Consider the following 6,013-nt stretch of genomic DNA (forward strand, 5'->3'; position numbering starts at 1 on the left):
TTTTATTCAAAATAATTATCAGTAGATATTTTATAAAATTAAAATATCAATTAATAAATTTTTTTTATAAAATATATTAAATAATAAAAAATTTAAAAAACTCAACTGATAAAAAATTAATTAGTATATTTTTAAAATTTTAATATAATTTTTAAAATTAAAAAAAATAATAAACTTTTCCATACAACTAAATATTAACAATTGAACTGATTTTTGTGGTGGCGTTGATTGAAAGCCTGAATAATACATAGAGTTAGAGTGGTTTATGAAAAAGATCACATTGTTGGTCGTGTAATATGCCATAACTTTATTTATACTAATTATTATTCTTTGTGTTTTATAATTTTTATTACTTTAACTTTTTATATATATTCAAAATATAATTTTTTTATTAATTTTTTAAATATATTCATTTTAAATATATTAAATTTTATTAAATATTAAAAAAATTTTAAAAAAATTTTAAAAATAAAATAAATTAAAAATACAATAATTAATTTATTTATTATTATAATTTAAAAAAATAATAGAGAATAATTTTAAAACGATAAAAAAATTAAAATATAAGACGGACAAATTTTTTTGTGTTATATATAAATTTATAATTAAATTTAAGAATATTTACAATTTAATTCCTAGATATTGATATTATTAATAAGTCAATTCCTACACTTTTAGAAATCTATTAAAACGTTCTTATTTTTTTTCTTCGTCAATAAAAATTCCTTCCGTCTATTTTTACCGTTAAAAATATAACAAAAGACTAAATTATCCTTTTTTTTTTCTTTTCCTCCTTCTTTTTCATCGACTCTTCTATCTTTTCTTCTTCTTTTTCTTCTTCTTTAATTCTTTTTTATTTTTCTTTTTATTCTTTTTTTTTTAAATTCTTTTTTTACTTTTCTTCTTTAAGGAGGAGGAATGGGCGATTCTTCTTTTTTTAAGAAAATATAGGAACTGACTTATTAATAATAGTAATATTCAATAATTAAATAAGGAGAGGAGGAATGGACGATTTTTCTTCTTCTAGAAAAATATAAAAACTGACTTGTTAATAATAGGAATATTCAATAATTAAATAAGGGGTTTTATTTGAAAGTAAAATTGAAATTTAAAATTTTTCTTTCTATTTTTTATTTATTTTTAACAAAAAAGAATACGGAATGATCATTTCGTTGACAGAAAAAAAGATAAGAACGTTTTAATAAATTTTTAAAAATATACAAATTGACTTGTTAATAATAATAATACCAATGGACTAAATAATAAATCTGCCTTAAATTTATTATATATAATTTATATTTTAATATAATATTATGATATTAGTTGTCAATTAACTCATAATTATTTAATATTAAATTTTTCATGATAATTTTTAATTAATAATAAAATGTCCATTAAATATGTAAATCTCTAGAATCATAATATTTTTTAATATAAAATATTTATAATTTTTTAAAAAAATAATTTTTAGCAAGAAATTAAGTTTTCCTCACATTATTTAACAATCAAAATATTTTACATGATTTAAAAATACAATAATAAATGGAGGATGATTATAACAACATATATATAAGTTTTCGTATTAAAATTTATAATATAAAATATTGAGCATAAATATTTTTATAACATTTACGAAAATTATTAAACTTTTTATATGAACTAAAAAATGTAAATTAAAATTATTTTATTCAACTAATATTTTATTACTTATATTTGATGTGAATTAAAATTTTATTATTATAATCATTAATATTATTGTTATTGATAATCTGATATTCAGAAAATAGGGTTTACAAAGTATTCTGTAAGGTTAGTTTGAGAGGAGGGTGTTCTTCCCCTTTTATTTCTTTTCTCTGCCTGTCAGTGACATGTAACGGCCTTATTTTAATTGGACCACCTATTTCTGCTATACTGATACGAATGTACGAGAGTATCATATCTTTGTCTTATGCGTAATGGCCATTTAATTTTCCTCTGGCACGCATGCTGGGGGACCCACAGGCGGATGGACTGGCCACATTCCTCCTTCTGGACTAGGCTGGAAGAGGAGATTAAGGCTGAGTTTAGAGGAGGTCTGATCGTTGGGCCGGAAAAAGCAGGCCGGCCTGATTGAGAAATCTACATAGGGCCCAGTCTTAAAACTGAGCGGGCTGGACCTGACTCACGCAGGAGACTTAAAATCCTTCAAGTCATGGGTTGTCATCGTGGACTTCACTTTGGTCCGGGATAGTGAAATTCAGCGGTCATCAGTTATTAATATTTTTGATGGAAAATATGAAATTATTATTTTAAATCATTTCTAAGAATCATTCTTTTAGAACTTCACAATCTATGTTGTTTTCTTTCCCGTTTTAATTTAATTTTTTTATAAAATTTTACTTCAAATTTAGTAGAAATCAAGTCCAAATAAGCTAATAATCTTGAATATATAATAAATTTAAATCAATCAAATTACAAAAAATAATATAATTATAACATGACTTCTACATTTTATTATAAAAATAAATTAAATTTTATGAAGAAAATATATTTTTACTTTAAATTTTTTCAAAATGGCGTCTTAAATAAATTATGTTATAGAAAAATATATTTTGACAAAAAATAATAATTTATATGAAATTTTTTCAAGAGTAATATATAAAATAATAGATATTTTTTTAAAGTAATTATTTTAAATCGTGTAAGCATAAAAACTCTATAATTATAGATAATACAGAGAAAGTTAAAGAGTATCTTTGTGAATTCTACTATTTTCTCTTCTTTCTTTTTTTTACTTTTATATATCGTAGATTACAGATAAATAAAAAATAAAATTGTAAAATCATTGAATTTCAATTTTAATTTTTTCTAAAAACATTATTATAATAGAACAAATTTGAGAATTAAAAATATGTGTTTTGCATTCTCTAAATCAATTAGTATATATAAAGATTAAGTAGTTATATCTATAGTTATGTAATTTACAATTATATACCATAACAATTATCAAATTTTATGGAAAAAATAAATTTGTAGTTTTTTTAGTTATTTTTTAAATAAATTGGTCAATTTCTTTATAAAATACGTTTCTTATAAAATAAAATTTAATAAGATTAAGAACTTCAAATTTATATAAAAAATAATGACAAAAAAATCTTATTTTTTTATTTTTTAATTATATTCTATTCTTTTATTGTTTACAGCGAAATTAAAGACAATTGGTATGGTTCACGATGAAATTCAGATAAAATTAGTTACAACTTAAAGAGTTAGGATTTAATTAATAAATTTTTAAAATTTAGGTGCAATTGAAAATTTTTTAAAAAATTAAAATTTTTTTGTTATTTCTCCAAAACTAAAATTTATAATATTAAAAAAATAATTTATATTTTAATTATTTTTTTAATTTAATAAATTTATTTTAATATATCAATTTATTTTAATTTAATTCAAATTAACATATATTTTAATTTTTTTAAATTTATAAGTATTGTAGTTTAAAAAAATATATAATCAATATTATATATTAATTATATTTTATAATGTGCGATGTAATCGAAAAATAAAATTGTTTTATGATTTGCTTTGATTGGTTAAATCTATCAAAGAAAAGATGTGAGATGGTGGTGAGTGCCTATGGCGATGCTCAAGTCAGTGTAGTGTACTGAAAAAGAAAATAGAGTGAATATGATGAATTGTTTAAAATTTTAATGTAAAATACCAAATTGATTTAAAATTATATTTCACATAATTTATTTTTTAAAATATAAAATAATAAAATAGTTATAACTATTTTTTAATATATTTTTAAAAATAATATTTTTTTACTTTTAATCACATCATTAATTATATTTTTTTTAAATTATAATAATAATTAGTGTCGCTTATTTTAGAATTAAATTAAAATAAAATTAATATATTAAATTATTGGTAAAATTAAAATTTTATAATAATAATAATAATAGAAATTATTTTTTTAATATTATAAATTGTAATTTTAAGAGAAATAAAAAAAATTATAATATTATAAATTGTAATTTTGAAAGCGAATATGCGAAAGATCTCTTTGTATATCATTTTCTTTGGTAACGTCGAGACCTTATATTCCTCCAATCGCGCTTTACAGGCCTATTGAATTCTCTCCTTCAGTTCTGTACAGTTCTTGTACTCCTGCAACTACATTTTACAAGTTTGTTGGACGCTGTCCTCTGTAGTCCGAGCATTCTTCAGTAAATAAGCACACCTCTTCTCTAAAACAGAGATCTCTTGGCGGAGTTGTTGCTGCTGAAGTCAGGACTCCTCCATTGCCGAAGTCATGACCCTCAAGTCCTCGATGTGCTTGTTGAACTCCTGCTGGAGGATAGTAGCACGAGCCAAACTCTCGTCGCACTAGGCCTAGGCCTCATCGCGCTGACGGCGTGTCTCCTCCAAAGCGGATAGCTGTGCAAAGGCCTCATCCCGCTAAGACTCCGACGCAGAAGCCTGTTAGGAAGCCCTGGCGACCTCCTCCCTCATCTCCCCCAACTATTTGGGGAGATCTTCGATTTGCCCCTGAAATTCAATAATGTGCCTGCGAGCCTCACCAGTGGCAATTAGGTTATCATCCTAGTGCGCCTCAGCAATGAACTAGTCCATTGAGCTCTGCAAAGACTGGTCTCAGGCATCAATTTCCATGAACACACTAAAAGCCTGCCATAGAAAAAGAAAAAAATAAAAAAGTTAAGAAAGAAGCAAAAAGTAAAGAAAGCCAAAAGATCAGAAATACTCTTGAAGAGAACAGATAACTCACCATGAGAAGCATTTCTCTCAGACTTTCCCCAAGATTTTCCCGAGATTGCAAACTAAAGACCTGTTGTTTGGTAGAGTAAGCCAGATGGCTGATGAGGGCCATAAAATGGGGATCAGAAGTATTTAAAACCCCTTCAAACATCCTCTTGTGCAGCATTCTGGCGATAGAAGCCGTGGTAGACTCAACGGTCACATCGGCGACATTCAATAGCTCGTTGTCCGGGGTAGATGACAGGTGCTCTATCGCATTTTTCCCCTTGTCAATGAGAGGGGAAGGGGCTGCCCCATAGGTTCCAAGGCCTGGGCATGTTTAGCAGCCCTGCCCTCGATCACAGGTTCTGAAGTCTGGATACACTTGGTAGCCCTGCCCTTAATCACGATAGCTCCCACAGCTTGAATAGGTGGGACATCCAAGGGAGCAGTCTTGTTGCCCTCTTCCGAGCTACTCTCAATCGACTCACTAAGCGTGATGAGCTCCTTAGGAATTTCCTTGAAAGCAGGAGGAGCCTTGGAAAGAGCTGACGCTTTAGCAGGGACCGACGTCCTGGATGTCGTGGAACGGGAGCCCCCCGCCATAAGCACCAAAGCCAGGGAAGGCGCAGGGGCAGGGGCAGAGTGGCGAGCTAAAGATGCAGGGTCTGCAGCCTGGAAAACCTCTCGCGTCATGTCAGCTATGGACTTGTTGGCCTTAAAGGTGGCCAGAGTCGCCTTCATGCTCTTCCGGGATAAAGTGAAATTCTTGGGAAGCTTGATGGATCCCATAGGCACAATAGAAGCTGAAAAGAAAATAACAACTTAGTTAGAGTTCGAAACAACGAAAGAAAAACATAAAAAGAAAGAAAACTAAAAAAGAATACCAGCTTTCCGGCAGTCCGCAGGTCAGATATAAACATGCTCTTCTCGATGTCATATTTCTTCTTTACAAAGGTCAGTCGGAGAAAGCAACTTTGGTCCACTAGACTTAACTTAGAGAAATCGTTACAGCCTTAAGGGACCTCTCCCCAGGAGAGGTCAATGTCCTAGTTGACCCCTGAGCTCTCTTTTAGCTCGACAAAATTTTTTGCCCAACCTTTTATTGAATCCTTATACCCAACAAATATGGACAGCCCAGCCCGGAGACCAAAGTAATAGAACTCATGGATAGATCTAACGAGATGGAAGAAAGTGCAAAACAACTCAATAGAAGAGCAAACCCCAACACAGGCAAATGAACTTGAAACAACACATGAACAGAATAGAATTGAGA

This window comes from Manihot esculenta, chromosome 7 (assembly GCF_001659605.2).
Source record: "Manihot esculenta cultivar AM560-2 chromosome 7, M.esculenta_v8, whole genome shotgun sequence".
Classification (NCBI taxonomy): Eukaryota; Viridiplantae; Streptophyta; class Magnoliopsida; order Malpighiales; family Euphorbiaceae; genus Manihot; species Manihot esculenta.